The sequence below is a fragment of the Salmo salar genome, chromosome 25, assembly GCF_965601325.2.
Source record: "Salmo salar chromosome 25, fSalSal1, whole genome shotgun sequence".
Taxonomy (NCBI): Eukaryota; Metazoa; Chordata; class Actinopteri; order Salmoniformes; family Salmonidae; genus Salmo; species Salmo salar.
This window is the reverse complement of record NC_138315.1, coordinates 54,422,619-54,440,254: the sequence shown is the minus strand read 5'-3', so window position 1 is coordinate 54,440,254 and position 17,636 is coordinate 54,422,619. Positions and strand designations below refer to the sequence as shown.

The 17,636-nt window shown below is 47.2% G+C and overlaps 1 long non-coding RNA gene across 1 annotated transcript in view; it reads right to left on the bottom strand.

Moving 5' to 3' along the window:
* Positions 1-16,951, bottom strand: part of LOC145864087 (uncharacterized) — an 83,370-nt gene extending 66,419 nt beyond the window's left edge. Inside the window, exons 1-2 of the long non-coding RNA XR_014382673.1 lie at positions 16,639-16,951; positions 15,767-15,827 (exon numbers count right to left, since the gene is read on the bottom strand). This is a non-coding gene — a long non-coding RNA (uncharacterized LOC145864087). The remainder of the gene's footprint in view (positions 1-15,766; positions 15,828-16,638) is intronic.
* Between the last annotated feature and the right edge of the window lie 685 nt (positions 16,952-17,636).

Genomic DNA, 17,636 nt, shown 5'->3' with positions numbered 1-17,636 from the left:
GACTCTCAAAGATCGGCTATGAAAAAGCCAACTGACACTTACTCTTGTGTTACTGACTTGTTGCACCCTCGACAACTACTACGATTATTATTATTTGACAATACTGGTAATTTATGAACATTTGAACATCTAGGCCATGTTCTGTTATAATCTCCACCCAGTACAGCCAGAAGAGGACTGGCCACCCCTCATAGCCTGGTTCCTCTCTAGGTTTCTTCCTAGGTTTTGGCCTTTCTAGGGAGTTTTTCCTAGCCACCCCTCATAGCCTGGTTCCTCTCTAGGTTTCTTCCTAGGTTTTGGCCTTTCTAGGGAGTTTTTCCTAGCCACCCCTCATAGCCTGGTTCCTCTCTAGGTTTCTTCCTAGGTTTTGGCCTTTCTAGGGAGTTTTTCCTAGCCACTGTGCTTCTACCCCTGCATTGCTTGCTGTTTGGGGGTTTTAGGCTGCGTTTCTGTACAGCACTTTGAGATATCAGCTGATGTAAGAAGGGCTATATAAATACATTTGATTTGAGTTTGGTCTGGAAAATGGACTGGGGGGTAAAATATACTTCTCCCATGGGGCAAAGAAACTCAAAAGGGGTGATGATATTGATTAACAGTAATATTGATCCGAATGTGCAAATTGTCCAAACAGATCTGCAAGTTAGATGGATGATTTTAAATATGTTATTGGACCATAAACAGATATGGCTCATTAACCTATACGGTCCAAATAATGATGATCCAAGCTTCTTTGAAAATATATATATAATAATTGATCAACGCCACAAGCAATACAATACTTTTATTATGGTGGGAGATTACAATGTGGTTTTAAATACCTCAATGGACCGTAAAGGAAATCGCACTACAAACTATCACCCTCATGCTCTTAAGGAAATCATGAATGAGTGTTCCTGAGTGGCACAGCGGTCTAAGGCACTGCATCTCAGTGCTAGAGGCGTCACTACAGACCCGCTGGTTTGATTCCAGGCTGTATCACAGCGGTCTAAGGCACTGCATCTCAGTGCTAGAGGCGTCACTACAGACCCTGGTTCGATTCCAGGCTGTATCATAGCTGGTCGTGAGTCGGGAGTCCCATAGGGCGGCTCAGCATCGTCAGGGTTTGGCCGGCGTAGGCCGCCATTGTAAATAAAAATGTGTTATTAACTGACTTGTCTAGTTAAATAAAGGTTAAGGCTTAAATACCCTGACCTAGTGAGATATACATGGAGGAGGTTTAATACCCTGACCTAGTGAGATATACATGGAGGAGGTTTAATATCCTGACCTAGTGAGATATACATGGAGGAGGTTTAATACCCTGACCTAGTGAGATATACATGGAGGAGGTTTAATACCCTGACCTAGTGAGATATACATGGAGGAGGTTTAATATCCTGACCTAGTGAGATATACATGGAGGAGGTTTAATATCCTGACCTAGTGAGATATACATGGAGGAGGTTTAATATCCTGACCTAATGAGATATACATGGAGGAGGTTTAATATCCTGACCAAGTGAGATATACATGGAGGAGGTTTAATATCCTGACCTAGTGAGATATACATGGAGGAGGTTTAATATCCTGACCTAGTGAGATATACATGGAGGAGGTTTAATATCCTGACCTAGTGAGATATACATGGAGGTTTAATACCCTGACCTAGTGAGATATACATGGAGGAGGTTTAATATCCTGACCTAGTGAGATATACATGGAGGAGGTTTAATACCCTGACCTAGTGAGATATACATGGAGGAGGTTTAATACCCTGATAATAAAGCAAACTGGATGGAATATGGAGAAAAATGCACCAAATTCTTTTTTAATCTTGAACATAGAAACGCTACCAAAAATAATTTCCCTCAAACTTGACGGCGTCACCTATGATTCACCGAAGAGGAAGCAAAAGTACTTTAAGTATATGTTTTCATTTCAGTCTCCAACATCTTCTCTAACCGAAGCTAATTGTATGGATTTTCTTCCTATTAATAATGTAAAATTAACAGAAAGACTCATGTGAAGGTGAAATTACAGAGGAGGAACTTCTTTATGCAATTAAAGCTTTTAAATCCAGGAAAACTCCAGGGCTGGATGGCATACCAGTTGAGGTATATCAGACCTTTTTAGATGTACTCAGAGGACCGTTATTAGCATGTTTTAACCACTTATCAGATACTTAACAAGAAAGTCTGATTTCATTATTACTGAAACAGGACCGAGGTGGTAAATATAACAGGGCTGTGCAGGACTAAAACAAGAGTCTTCTGTTCTTTTGACCAATTCGATTGGTTGACATTTTTAAACATGTATTTTTCCATATATTGACACATCCTACGTGTTTTAATGAAATCAACTATATTCACGGAGCTTGTCTGATGCTTTAAGCAGACAGTTTGATTAAATAATTAAGACGCACAAATGACCTGAGGGAGTCTGACCAGCAATTGATTTGTGACATGACGATTCATTTCATGTTTGGTGGTGATGGCAGCAGCAATAGTAATGTGACATCATGGTTTTCTCTGCGATGGTTGAATTAGCCCACAGCGTCGGTTAAACAATCCTCATGGTTTCCTCTGCGATGGTTGAATTAGCCCACAGCGTCGGTTAAACAATCCTCATGGTTTCCTCTGCGATGGTTGAATTAGCCCACAGCGTCGGTTAAACAATCCTCATGGTTTCCTCTGCGATGGTTGAATTAGCCCACAGCGTCGGTTAAACAATCCTCATGGTTTCCTCTGCGATGGTTGAATTAGCCCACAGCGTCGGTTAAACAATCCTCATGGTTTCCTCTGCGATGGTTGAATTAGCCCACAGCGTCGGTTAAACAATCCTCATGGTTTCCTCTGCGATGGTTGAATTAGCCCACAGCGTCGGTTAAACAATCCTCATGGTTTCCTCTGCGATGGTTGAATTAGCCCACAGCGTCGGTTAAACAATCCTCATGGTTTCCTCTGCGATGGTTGAATTAGCCCACAGCGTCGGTTAAACAATCCTCATGGTTTCCTCTGCGATGGTTGAATTAGCCCACAGCGTCGGTTAAACAATCCTCATGGTTTCCTCTGCGATGGTTGAATTAGCCCACAGCGTCGGGTAAACAATCCTCATGGTTTCCTCTGCGATGGTTGAATTAGCCCACAGCGTCGGTTAAACAATCCTCATGGTTTCCTCTGCGATGGTTGAATTAGCCCACAGCGTCGGTTAAACAATCCTCATGGTTTCCTCTGCGATGGTTGAATTAACCCACAGCGTCGGTTAAACAATCCTCATGGTTTCCTCTGCGATGGTTGAATTAGCCCACAGCGTCGGTTAAACAATCCTCATGGTTTCCTCTGCGATGGTTGAATTAGCCCACAGCGTCGGTTAAACAATCCTCATGGTTTCCTCTGCGATGGTTGAATTAACCCACAGCGTCGGTTAAACAATCCTCATGGTTTCCTCTGCGATGGTTGAATTAGCCCACAGCGTCGGTTAAACAATCCTCATGGTTTCCTCTGCGATGGTTGAATTAGCCCACAGCGTCGGTTAAACAATCCTTATGGTTTCCTCTGCGATGGTTGAATTAGCCCACAGGGTCGGTTAAACAATCCTCATGGTTTCCTCTGCAATGGTTGAATTAGCCCACAGCGTCGGTTAAACAATCCTCATGACTCCTTGACATGGCATTTTCGTTGTCAGTTAACACTATAAATATGGAGTAGAATTCAATCGGCACGTGGTTTCAATAGAATTCAAAGTAAGTTTCAACTCATTTTGTTGAAAGCATAGTTTAGTTTGTTTAGTTTGTTTTGATAAGTACATTCATACACTGGGAAGTTCTTCCTGTAGTGACGCATTAGTACAGTGTCGCGGGTATTCATGTCCGTCTTAATGTTTAAATGTATGTCTTATTTTACTGTCAGGTTGGTGTACCTTTATTTACAATTGGGGAAATTGAAAATGTAATAAATAATAATAAAATTGTAATTTGAACCAGAAATCTAATCAGCACAGCGTATCACCTTTTTTGTCAAGATAGATCTTCAAAAGGTTGTGGAGTGGCAATCTTTACCAAGGATCATCTTCAGTGCTCGGTTGTCTCCACCAGGTATTCCCAAACGGAGGTGCGCCGTCGGGGGTATGCCAAATACAAATGTGATTCACATTTAAAAACAAAACAAAATAAAGGCCATTGAGAAGCAGTCGCCTCTCAAGTCCTCAACCGGCAGCTTCATTAAATAGTACCCGCAAAACACCAGTCTCAACGTCAACAGTGTAGAGGCGACTCCGGGATGCCGGCCTTCTAGGCAGAGTTCCTCTGTCCAGTGTCTGTGTTCTTCTGCCCATCTTAATCTTTTCTTTTTATTGGCCAGTCTGAGACATGGCTTTTTCTTAGCAAGTCTGCCTAGAAGGTCAGTATCCCGGAGTCGCCTCTACACTGTTGACGTTGAGACTGGTGTTTTGCAGGGTACTATTTAATGAAGCTGGCAGTTGAGGACTTGTGAGCCGTCTGTTTCTCAAACTAGACACTCTAATGTACTTGTCCTCTTGCTCAGTTGTGCACCGGGGCCTCCCACTCCACTTTCTATTCTGGTTAGAGCCAGTTTGCGCATTTGTTATAAAATAATACAAATGTTTATTTGTGTTGCACCATTGTTCTTACGTACAATAACCAAATACAATTTTCAGTAGCAGATGTTAGACTGATGGACTTTGATAGTACTGACCCTTCAATATGACCCCGTCTGGGATAGTACTGACACTTCAATATGACCCCGTCTGGGATAGTACTGACCCTTCAATATGACCCCGTCTGGGATAGTACTGACCCTTCAATACGACCCCGTCTGGGAGAGTACTGACCCTTCAAAACGACCCCGTCTGGGAGAGTACTGACCCTTCAATATGACCCCGTCTGGGATAGTACTGACCCTTCAATATGACCCCATCTGGGAGAGTACTGACCCTTCAATACGACCCCGTCTGGGATAATACTGACCCTTCAATATGACCCCGTCTGGGATAGTACCGACCCTTCAATATGACCCCGTCTGGGATAGTACCGACCCTTCAATATGACCCCGTACCGACCCTTCAATATGACCCCGTCTGGGATTTGAACTCACAACCTCTGGATTTGTGTCTGTAGCATTTTCAAAACTCTCCTACAGATTCATTACTTACAATACATCTCTGCATTTAGCAACAGAGTTCCATCTGTACTAATATTTGATATATATTATCATTTAATCAGACTGTTCTGTCATCATTGAGATCAATTACTTATTTCAGCAATTTGAGGGTTTTCTATACAGTTGTCTAATGTTAATGGGACATATCGTTCTGTTTTAATGTTACTACTGAATCACTATGATATATATTGTTTTTCGTGAGTGTATTTTTTTTTAACAAAGCTGAGATTTACTTTTAAAGTTCAAAGTGAAATCAGTCATTGACACAGACGTGGTGGTTTAGCAGGAAGATTGTAACACTGTGAACCAAGAGGTTGTGAGTTCAAATCCCAGGTGAGGGCATGTTGGGTAATATTTACAGTATAAACAAACACACGCGTGGGGACATTCTAAGGACCGATTTATTTTCAAGTTCTTAACGTCACAAGACCAAGTGCAGTGAAATGCCTTTCTTTCAAACTCAAAACCCAACAATGCGATAAATAACAATGTAATACTAGGGAAAAAAACTAGAAATAAGAAGAAATATGAAGAACAAGTTTACTACACTGAACAAAAATATAAAACGCAACATGTAAAGTGTTGGTCCATGTTTCATGAACTGAAATAAAAGATCCCAGAAATGTTCCATACCCACAAAAATGAATTTCTCTCATTTTGTGCACAGATTAGTTTACATCCTAGTTAGTGAGCATTTCTCCTTTGCCAAGATAATCCATCCACCTGACAGATGTGGCATATCAATTAGCTGATTAAACAGCATGATCATTACACAGGTGCACCTTGTGCTGGTGACAAAAAAAAGGCCACTCTAAAATGTGTAGTTAAGCCCAGTTTATCAGTGGGGCCAAGCTCCCTGCCATCCAGGACCTCTATACCAGGCGGTGGTGAGGACAGCCCAGTATATCAGTGGGGCCGAGCTCCCTGCCATCCAGGACCTCTATACCAGGCGGTGGTGAGGACAGCCCACTATATCAGTGGGGCCGAGCTCACTGCCATCCAGGACCTCTATACCAGGCGGTGGTGAGGACAGCCCACTATATCAGTGGGGCCGAGCTCACTGCCATCCAGGACCTCTATACCAGGCGGTGGTGAGGACAGCCCAGTATATCAGTGGGGCCGAGCTCCCTGCCATCCAGGACCTCTATACCAGGTGGTGGTGAGGACAGCCCACTATATCAGTGGGGCCGAGCTCCCTGCCATCCAGGACCTCTATACCAGGCGGTGGTGAGGACAGCCCAGTATATCAGTGGGGCCGAGCTCCCTGCCATCCAGGACCTCTATACCAGGCGGTGGTGAGGACAGCCCAGTATATCACTGGGGCCGAGCTCCCTGCCATTCAGGACCTCTATACCAGGCGGTGGTGAGGACAGCCCAGTATATCAGTGGGGCCGAGCTCCCTGCCATCCAGGACCTCTATACCAGGCGGTGGTGAGGACAGCCCAGTGGTGAGGACAGCCCAGTATATCAGTGGGGCCGAGCTCCCTGCCATCCAGGACCTCTATACCAGGCGGTGGTGAGGACAGCCCAGTATATCACTGGGGCCGAGCTCCCTGCCATCCAGGACCTCTATACCAGGCGGTGTGAAAGGAAGGCCAGGAAACCAGCCACCCAAGCTGGAGACTGTTAGACTGTTCTCTCTGCTTCCGCAGGGCAGGCGGTACCGGTGCATCAGGTCTGGCACCAACAGGCTCTTGAACAGCTTCTACCCCCTAAGCAATACGACTGATAAATAGCTACAATACAGCAACACGGACTATCTGAGTTAACCTTGTATCTTTATTGACCTTTTATTTTCTCTATGAACACTGAGAGGGCTCTACACTCTGACAGGATTCTACACACTGACAGGACTCTACACTCTGACAGGACTCTACACACTGACAGGACTCTACACTCTGACAGGACTCTGACAGGACTCTACACTCTGACAGGACTCTACACACTGACAGGACTCTACACACTGACAGGACTCTACACACCGACAGAACTCTGACAGGACTCTACACACTGACGGGACTCTACACACTGACAGGACTCTGACAGGACTCTACACACTGACAGGCCCCCGACGGCTCTGACAGGCCACCCTGACAGGACTCCCCTGACAGGACTCTGGACAGGCTCTCCCGACAGGACTCTACACACTGACAGGACTCTACACACTGACAGGACTCTACACACTGACAGCACTCTGACAGGACTCTACACTCTGACGGGACTCTACACACAGACAGGACTCTGACAGGACTCTACACTCTGACAGGACTCTACACTCTGACAGGACTCTACACTCTGACAGGACTCTACACTCTGACAGGACTCTACACACTGACAGGACTCTACACACCGACAGAACTCTACACACCGACAGAACTCTACACACCGACAGAACTCTGACAGGACTCTACACTCTGACAGGACTCTACACACTGACGGGACTCTACACACAGACAGGACTCTACACACAGACAGGACTCTGACAGGACTCTACACACTGACAGGACTCTACACACCGACAGGACTCTACACACCGACAGAACTCTGACAGGACTCTACACTCTGACAGGACTCTACACACTGACGGGACTCTACACTCTGACAGGACTCTACACTCTGACAGGACTCTACACTCTGACAGGACTCTACACTCTGACAGGACTCTACACACTGACAGGACTCTGACAGGACTCTACACACTGACAGGACTCTACACACCGACAGAACTCTGACGGGACTCTACACTCTGACGGGACTCTACACACTGACGGGACTCTACACACTGACGGGACTCTACACTCTGACAGGACTCTACACTCTGACGGGACTCTACACTCTGACGGGACTCTACACTCTGACGGGACTCTACACTCTGACGGGACTCTACACTCTGACGGGACTCTACACTCTGACGGGACTCTACACTCTGACGGGACTCTACACACTGACAGGACTCTGACAGGACTCTACACACTGACAGGACTCTACACACTGACATGACTCTACACACTGACATGACTCTACACACTGACAGGACTCTACACTCTGACAGGACTCTACACTCTGACAGGACTCTGACAGGACTCTACACACTGGCAGGACTCTGACAGGACTCTACACTCTGACAGGACTCTACACACTGACAGGACTCTGACAGGACTCTGACAGGACTCTGACAGGACTCTACACTCTGACAGGACTCTACACACTGAGAGGACTCTACACTCTGACAGGACTCTACACACTGACAGGACTCTACACACAGACAGGACTCTACACACTGACAGGACTCTATACACCGACAGGACTCTGACAGGACTCTACACTCTGACAGGACTCTACACACTGAGAGGACTCTACACACTGAGAGGACTCTACACTCTGACATGACTCTACACACTGACAGGACTCTACACACCGACAGGACTCTGACAGGACTCTACACACAGACAGGACTCTACACACTGACAGGACTCTACACACTGACAGGACTCTACACTCTGGCAGGACTCTACACTCTGGCAGGACTCTACACACTGACAGGACTCTACACACCGACAGGACTCTGACAGGACTCTACACACACAGGACTCTACACACTGACAGGACTCTGACAGGACTCTACACACCGACAGGACTCTACACACCGACAGGACTCTACACTCTGACAGGACTCTAACAGGACTCTACACACTGACAGGACTCTGACAGGACTCTACACACTGACAGGACTCTACACACTGACAGGACTCTACACACTGACAGGACTCTGACAGGACTCTACACACTGACAGGACTCTACACACTGACAGGACTCTACACACTGACAGGACTCTACACACTGACAGGACTCTACACACTGACAGGACTCTGACAGGACTCTACACACTGACAGGAACTGCCTTGCTCAGGGCCCGGGGAACAGTGGGTTAACTGCCTTGCTCAGGGCCAGGGGAACAGTGGGTTAACTGCCTTGCTCAGGGCCCGGGGAACAGTGGGTTAACTGCCTTGCTCAGGGCCCGGGGAACAGTGGGTTAACTGCCTTGCTCAGGGCCCGGGGAACAGTGGGTTAACTGCCTTGCTCAGGGCCCGGGGAACAGTGGGTTAACTGCCTAGCTCAGGGCCCGGGGAACAGTGGGTTAACTGCCTTGCTCAGGGGCAGAACAACAGATTTGTACCATCTCAGCTCGGGGATTCGATCCAGCAACCTTTTGGTTACTGGCCTAACGCGCTTAGGGGGGCTACTTTGAAGAATCTAAAATATAAAATAGATTTTGATTTAACACTTATTTGGTTACTACATGATTCCATATTTGTTATTTCATAGTTGACGTCTTCACTATTATTCTACTATGTAGAAAATAGTACAAATAAAGAAAAGCCCTTGAATGAGTAGGTCCAAACTTTTGACCTCAGATCCTCAAAAAGTTCTACAGCTGCGCCATCGAGAGCATCCTGACTGGTTGCATCACTGCCTGGTATGGCAACTGCTCGGCCTCCGACCGCAAGGCACTACAGAGGGTAGTGCAAACGGCCCAGTACATCACTGGGGCCAAGCTTCCTGCCATCCAGGACCTCTATACCAGGCGGTGTCAGAGGAAGGCCCTAAAAATTGTCAAAGACTCCAGCCACCGTATTCATAGACTGTTCTCTCTGCTACCGCACGGCAAGTGGTACCGGAGCGCCAAGTCTAGGACCAAGAGGCTTCTAAACAGCTTCTACCCCCAAGCCATAAGACTCCTGAACAGCTAATCAAATGGCTACCCAGACTATTTGCATTGCCCCCCCCCCTCTTTTTACGCTGCTGCTACTCTCTGTTTATTATCATTGCATAGTATCTTTAACTCTACCTACATGTACATATTACCTCAATTACCTCGACTAACCGGTGCCCCCGCACATTGAGTCTGTACCGGTACCCCCCGTATATAGCCTCGCTATTGTTATTTTACTGCTGCTCTGTAATTATTTGTTACTTTTATTTAAAAAAATGTATTTATTTTTTAACCTGCTCCCAAAAAGGTCTGTCCCTGGCCCTGTCCCTGCCTTGGCCCTGTCCCTGCCTTGGCCCTGGCCCTGTCCCTGTCCCTGTCCCTGGCCCTGCCTTGGCCTTGTCCCTGGCCCTGCCTTGTCCCTGGCCCTGCCTTGGCCCTGTCCCTGGCCCTGTCCTTGGCCCTGTCCCTGCCTTGGCCCTGTCCCTGGCCCTGCCTTGGCCTTGTCCCTGGCCCTGCCTTGTCCCTGGCCCTGTCCCTGCCTTGGCCCTGTCCCTGTCCCTGTCCTTGGCCCTGTCCCTGCCTTGGCCCTGTCCCTGGCCCTGCCTTGGCCTTGTCCCTGGCCCTGCCTTGGCCTTGTCCCTGGCCCTGCCTTGTCCCTGGCCCTGCCTTGTCCCTGGCCCTGCCTTGGCCCTGTCCCTGTCCCTGTCCCTGCCTTGGCCCTGTCCCTGGCCCTGCCTTGGCCTTGTCCCTGGCCCTGCCTTGTCCCTGGCCCTGTCCCTGCCTTGGCCCTGTCCCTGTCCCTGTCCTTGGCCCTGTCCCCGCCTTGGCCCTGTCCCTGGCCCTGCCTTGGCCCTGTCCCTGGCCCTGCCTTGGCCCTGTCCCTGGCCCTGCCTTGGCCTTGTCCCTGGCCCTGCCTTGTCCCTGGCCCTGCCTTGTCCCTGGCCCTGTCTTGGCCCTGTCCCTGGCCCTGTCCCTGTCCCTGGCCCTGCCCTGTCCCTGTCCCTGGCCCTGTCTTGGCCCTGTCCCTGGCCCTGTCCCTGTCCCTGGCCCTGCCCTGTCCCTGTCCCTGGCCCTGTCTTGGCCCTGTCCCTGGCCCTGCCTTGGCCCTGTCCCTGTCCCTGGCCCTGTCTTGGCCCTGGCCCTGTCCCTGCCTTGGCCCTGTCCCTGGCCCTGCCTTGGCTCTGTCCCTGGCCCTGTCCCTGCCTTGGCTCTGTCCCTGTCCCTGTCCCTGTCTTGGCCCTGTCCCTGGCCCTGCCCTGTCCCTGGCCCTGCCTTGGCTCTGTCCCTGCCTTGGCTCTGTCCCTGGCCCTGCCCTGTCCCTGTGAGTGGGGTATTCTGCATGCAGGAGAGGCTACCAGCATTGGCGAGAGGGGGAGATGCGGGAAGAAACACATAAAGCAGAGGTCACGTATCCTTCCCACACAAGGGGTTTGAATATTTACCTTCATGTCAAACATTACAGTCTTTTGGAAATCCCTGAGGTGGGACACGGGGGGCCAGGACGTAAAAAAAAAAAATGCATGAAATGAAATGTATGCATTCACTACTGTAAGTCGCTCTGGATAAGAGCGTCTGCTAAATGACTAAAATGTAAAATGTAATGTAATGTGCATGAGGAAGGGAATTGTTGCTTCAAACGTGATACCGCCATTCAGTTTACATGATCATTCATTCCAACAGGCCCAAGCGAATCGGTCTACAGGCATTCCACTGTTATATCTAACTATACACCATCAGCTATCAACTAAATGTTCCTGAGCCAATGAATCAATCAAGTGTTTCTGAGCCGATGAATCAATCAAGTGTTTCTGAGCTGATGAATCAATCAAGTGTTTCTGAGCTGATGAATCAATCAAGTGTTTCTGAGCCGATGAATCAATCAAGTGTTTCTGAGCCGATGAATCAATCAAGTGTTTCTGAGCCGATGAATCAATCAAGTGTTTCTGAGCCGATGAATCAATCAAGTGTTTCTGAGCCGATGAATCAATCAAGTGTTTCTGAGCCGATGAATCAATCAAGTGTTTCTGAGCCGATGAATCAATCAAGTGTTTCTGAGCCGATGAATCAATCAGTGTTTCTGAGCCGATGAATCAATCAAGTGTTTCTGAGCCGATGAATCAATCAGTGTTTCTGAGCCGATGAATCAATCAAGTGTTTCTGAGCCGATGAATCAATCAAGTGTTTCTGAGCCGATGAATCAATCAAGTGTTTCTGAGCCGATGAATCAATCAAGTGTTTCTGAGCCGATGAATCAATCAAGTGTTTCTGAGCCGATGAATCAATCAAGTGTTTCTGAGCCGATGAATCAATCAAGTGTTTCTGAGCCAATGAATCAATCAGTGTTTCTGAGCCGATGAATCAATCAAGTGTTTCTGAGCCGATGAATCAATCAAGTGTTTCTGAGCCGATGAATCAATCAAGTGTTTCTGAGCCGATGAATCAATCAGTGTTTCTGAGCCGATGAATCAATCAAGTGTTTCTGAGCCGATGAATCAATCAAGTGTTTCTGAGCCGATGAATCAATCAAGTGTTTCTGAGCCGATGAATCAATCAAGTGTTTCTGAGCCGATGAATCAATCAAGTGTTTCTGAGCCGATGAATCAATCAAGTGTTTCTGAGCCGATGAATCAATCAAGTGTTTCTGAGCCGATGAATCAATCAAGTGTTTCTGAGCCGATGAATCAATCAAGTGTTTCTGAGCCGATGAATCAATCAAGTGTTTCTGAGCCGATGAATCAATCAAGTGTTTCTGAGCCGATGAATCAATCAAGTGTTTCTGAGCCGATGAATCAATCAAGTGTTTCTGAGCCGATGAATCAATCAAGTGTTTCTGAGCCGATGAATCAATCAAGTGTTTCTGAGCCGATGAATCAATCAAGTGTTTCTGAGCCGATGAATCAATCAAGTGTTTCTGAGCCGATGAATCAATCAGTGTTTCTGAGCCGATGAATCAATCAGTGTTTCTGAGCCGATGAATCAATCAAGTGTTTCTGAGCCGATGAATCAATCAAGTGTTTCTGAGCCGATGAATCAATCAAGTGTTTCTGAGCCGATGAATCAATCAAGTGTTTCTGAGCCGATGAATCAATCAGTGTTTCTGAGCCGATGAATCAATCAGTGTTTCTGAGCCGATGAATCAATCAAGTGTTTCTGAGCCGATGAATCAATCAGTGTTTCTGAGCCGATGAATCAATCAGTGTTTCTGAGCCGATGAATCAATCAGTGTTTCTGAGCCGATGAATCAATCAAGTGTTTCTGAGCCGATGAATCAATCAAGTGTTTCTGAGCCGATGAATCAATCAGTGTTTCTGAGCCGATGAATCAATCAGTGTTTCTGAGCCGATGAATCAATCAAGTGTTTCTGAGCCGATGAATCAATCAAGTGTTTCTGAGCCGATGAATCAATCAAGTGTTTCTGAGCCGATGAATCAATCAAGTGTTTCTGAGCCGATGAATCAATCAGTGTTTCTGAGCCGATGAATCAATCAGTGTTTCTGAGCCGATGAATCAATCAGTGTTTCTGAGCCGATGAATCAATCAGTGTTTCTGAGCCGATGAATCAATCAGTGTTTCTGAGCCGATGAATCAATCAGTGTTTCTGAGCCAATGAATCAATCAAGTGTTTCTGAGCCAATGAATCAATCAAGTGTTTCTGAGCCGATGAATCAATCAAGTGTTTCTGAGCCGATGAATCAATCAGTGTTTCTGAGCCGATGAATCAATCAGTGTTTCTGAGCCGATGAATCAATCAAGTGTTTCTGAGCCGATGAATCAATCAAGTGTTTCTGAGCCGATGAATCAATCAGTGTTTCTGAGCCGATGAATCAAAACCAACTCCGAAAAACCAGCACACAAAATGAACTACAAAAAGTTGACAAATGTATGCACGTGTGTATCATCTAGTATTTGTACGGGCCACCTAAAAGCAGGAGTTGGCTCTGAACATGGATTACATAACTCACTGAGGCCATTGAAACAGGAAGTGTTACACTTCGCCCATTTTATATATAATAAATGTATAAAGTGTTACTCCATTTGCATTTACATCAAAAACGTTAAGTATAAAATAACTTCTGAACTGATACAAATACTTAGATAATATATGCATTTTACAAACAAAACAACACAACATGTCACTCCGTCGTCCTGGACAGCTACGCTACAGGTTTGAGGACAGCGTCATCCTGGACAGCTACGCTACAGGTTTGAGGACAGCGTCGTCCTGGACAGCTACGCTACAGGTTTGAGGACAGCGTCGTCCTGGACAGCTACGCTACAGGTTTGAGGACAGCGTCGTCCTGGACAGCTACGCTACAGGTTTGAGGACAGTTGGCCCAGAGTCGTCCTGGACAGCTACGCTACAGGTTTGAGGACAGCGTCGTCCTGGACAGCTACGCTACAGGTTTGAGGACAATTGGCCCAGAGTCGTCCTGGACAGCTACGCTACAGGTTTGAGGACAGCGTCGTCCTGGACAGCTACGCTACAGGTTTGAGGACAGCGTCGTCCTGGACAGCTACGCTACAGGTTTGAGGACAGCGTCGTCCTGGACAGCTACGCTACAGGTTTGAGGACAGCGTCGTCCTGGACAGCTACGCTACAGGTTTGAGGACAGCGTCGTCCTGGACAGCTACGCTACAGGTTTGAGGACAGTTGGCCCAGAGTTGTCCTGGACAGCTACGCTACAGGTTTGAGGACAGCGTCGTCCTGGACAGCTACGCTACAGGTTTGAGGACAGCGTCGTCCTGGACAGCTACGCTACAGGTTTGAGGACAGCGTCGTCCTGGACAGCTACGCTACAGGTTTGAGGACAGCGTCGTCCTGGACAGCTACGCTACAGGTTTGAGGACAGCGTCGTCCTGGACAGCTACGCTACAGGTTTGAGGACAGCGTCGTCCTGGACAGCTACGCTACAGGTTTGAGGACAGCGTCGTCCTGGACAGCTACGCTACAGGTTTGAGGACAGTTGGCCCAGAGTCGTCCTGGACAGCTACGCTACAGGTTTGAGGACAGCGTCGTCCTGGACAGCTACGCTACAGGTTTGAGGACAGCGTCGTCCTGGACAGCTACGCTACAGGTTTGAGGACAGCGTCGTCCTGGACAGCTACGCTACAGGTTTGAGGACAGTTGGCCCAGAGTCGTCCTGGACAGCTACGCTACAGGTTTGAGGACAGCGTCGTCCTGGACAGCTACGCTACAGGTTTGAGGACAGCGTCGTCCTGGACAGCTACGCTACAGGTTTGAGGACAGCGTCGTCCTGGACAGCTACGCTACAGGTTTGAGGACAGCGTCGTCCTGGACAGCTACGCTACAGGTTTGAGGACAGCGTCGTCCTGGACAGCTACGCTACAGGTTTGAGGACAGCGTCGTCCTGGACAGCTACGCTACAGGTTTGAGGACAGCGTCGTCCTGGACAGCTACGCTACAGGTTTGAGGACAGCGTCGTCCTGGACAGCTACGCTACAGGTTTGAGGACAGCGTCGTCCTGGACAGCTACGCTACAGGTTTGAGGACAGCGTCGTCCTGGACAGCTACGCTACAGGTTTGAGGACAGCGTCGTCCTGGACAGCTACGCTACAGGTTTGAGGACAGCGTCGTCCTGGACAGCTACGCTACAGGTTTGAGGACAGCGTCGTCCTGGACAGCTACGCTACAGGTTTGAGGACAGTTGGCCCAGAGTCGTCCTGGACAGCTACGCTACAGGTTTGAGGACAGCGTCGTCCTGGACAGCTACGCTACAGGTTTGAGGACAGCGTCGTCCTGGTTAGGGTTTGTTTTTAACTGACTTGCCCAGTTAAATAAAGTTTCAATAAAAAATTAAACGGACAGAGACAACAGACAGATAAACCAGGAAATCAGATATGAAGAAACATTAATTCAAAAATAATAATTACCTTAGCTTTTTGGGAACAGAGTAGTCTACCTCAAGCACCTTCCCATGTAATTCAACTTTACCTGTAAGGATGAGACGAATATGGCATTGTTAACAATGTAATAATGCATATGGCTACAAGATTAGAGGTGAGCCTTAGAGAGAGAGAGAGGAATGCCTTGCTCTCTTGGCTATGTTTTCTTTAGGTCCATAAATCTGTTGTGATTCTGTGTAGAACTATGTGTACAAGTACTAAACCCTCCACATGTTTCCCTCTTCCAGCAGCGTTGTCTCTCTCAGTGGCCTGGCGCAGCTCAGAATAAACCTCTCACCTCGTCCCCCTCCAGCTACCTGTTCATTCCTTCTTATCTCCGGACCCCCGTCAACTACCTTTAAGACACCTCGTAAAAACATACCCAGGCATCATAGGAACATGGCTTTGACACATTCTCTACGGTTACTTCGGTCGGTTCTTTTCAATAAAATCAAGAAAAATATAGTGAAATATAATGATGCCTACTCGAAACATCCGAGCATCCCGTACATTCCAATGGTTGATTACAAAGTAGCGCTCATCTGTAATTTACCAAATAGAACTATTATGCGATAATTAGGTTACAATCCTGTCCTGTTTTAGTTACGCATACAGGGATGACATTGGTGAGTGTATATGATCTGTAATTTGCGATATATTTGTTTGACAATGACGGAGTTGAGTGTGAGTCAACTCTGGCACTGATGTAACAGCGCTGTATCCAATATACCTCCCAAAACAGAAACTGGTAAGGTAATAATAATCATTTATCATTTCTTTTTTCCCTAAATAATTGTTTTGAGCGTTTCAGCCCAGTCGCGGAGACATTCCTGCATCAGCCCCTGCAGATAGACACTTACCAGAGAGTGTCTCAATAGCTTTTATGGCCCAGTTTTGGTCGGGGAAGTCCACAAAAGCATAGCCGGATTTGAGCAGAACCTGCTCGGCCCCAGGAAGCTTCTTCTCGCCAAAGAGCTGCTTGCAAATTCCCCACATATAGTTTGTTCATGATCTTAAGGCAAATCTTTGATATGGAATCAAATCACAGGGAAATAAAATTCAACTGTAAAGTATTTTAAAAATTTATTTTTTATATATATAAGAAAATACAAAATAGAAAAATCTGGCAGAAATAAGCATTCAACCCCCCCCAAGATGCAGTCGACCCCCAGCTCGAAATGTGCTCCTGGACAAACAATTTTTTTACTGGGGTTGAAAAAGTGTCGTTACGACGCCACTCTGGAGCCAACAAGCGCCGCCTCTAAATAGAATCTGACTGGAAATATGAAAACTATTGTTTGGAGATGTTTGTTGGACGGGAGCATCAGCGCTTCCACATCATGGCCGGCAGGCAGGTATAACGGTGGCATCAGTACCATATGGAAGGTTAAACCTGGAGGCTTTTACTGAACTGCTACGTCTGGGATATAGTGAAACGTGGCAGGTACGGTAGGCTACCAAAACAATCAGTCCTTGATTAATAACATACGTCACATTATGACACTGACTCCCCATGAGAGGAGCAGAGGGACATTTAAAAAAAAAAAGTTAAATTACTTAAATCACAAACAAATGGATTTCACTACAAAACGTGTCCTCCAAAAAGTATTCCTCTGATGGACGTTGTCTGGAGATGGTTTGTATTAAATGTTCACACCTGGCCGGATGTGGGATAATCTGGACCATTCAATCCATAAATGAATAATCCCTGGTTCGAGCGGTCCTATTGATGAAGGCACAGGAGAAGGGATTTGAGCTGCTTGCCCCTAGCCTTTACTGAAGTCTCTCCGGACAGTCACAAGAGGCTGCATGGCGCTGAACAGCCAAGCACGGCGACTCTCCTTTACAGAGGAACACG